Source organism: Propithecus coquereli, unplaced genomic scaffold (genome assembly GCF_000956105.1).
Source record: "Propithecus coquereli isolate 6110/MARCELLA unplaced genomic scaffold, Pcoq_1.0 Scaffold514, whole genome shotgun sequence".
NCBI classification, from domain to species: Eukaryota; Metazoa; Chordata; class Mammalia; order Primates; family Indriidae; genus Propithecus; species Propithecus coquereli.
Genome location: NW_012150997.1, coordinates 587,384 through 588,289, shown reverse-complemented (window position 1 = coordinate 588,289; position 906 = coordinate 587,384).

Below are 906 nucleotides of genomic sequence, written 5' to 3'. Positions count from 1 at the left end.
TATGGGAAAGACCTTCAAGTAACCAAATGTAGGATATCTTAATTGATTCTTAAATATTTCTGATGAATCTTCCTTTAGCATAAGTTAGAATACATTCATTATAATAACAAGAAAATTCATTCTATTATTTAGTACCTTCAACATGGTTAAAATTTTCCTTGAGTTTCCAACCATCTTCCCAAGTATTACTTCTGGAACCACAAAGGTAACTCTAAGCTCTCTTCAGGAATAGATTTTTAGAGAATGGGAGAAAATTTTTGCATGCTACAAATCCGATAAAGGGCTGATAACTAGAATACACTTAGAACTCAGGAAAATCAACAAAAAAAAAATCAAACAACCCTATTAAAAAGTGGGCAAAGGACATGAACAGAAACTTTTCAAAAGAAGATAGAATAATGGCCAAAAAACATATGAAAAAATGCTCAACATCTCTAATTATCAGGGAAATGCAAATCAAAACCACAATGAGATATCACTTATCTCCAGTGAGACTGGCCTTTATCAAAAAGTCCCAAAACAATAAATGTTGGCGTGGATGTGGAGAGATAGGAACACTCATGTACTGTTGGTGAGACTGCAAACTAGTGCAACCTCTGTGGAAAGCAATATGGAGATACCTTAAAGAGATACAAATAGAGCTACCATTTGATCCAGCAATCCCATTACTGGACATCTACCCAAAAGATCAAATGACACTCTATAAAAAAGACACCTGCACCCGAATGTTTATAGCAGCACAATTCACAATTGCAAAATGTGGAAACAACCCCAAGTGTCCATCGATACATGAGTGGATTAATAAAATGTGGTATATGTATACCATGGGGTACTATTCAGCTTTATGAAACAATGGTGATCTAGCACCTCTTGTATTCTCCTGGATAGAGCTGGAATGCATTCTAC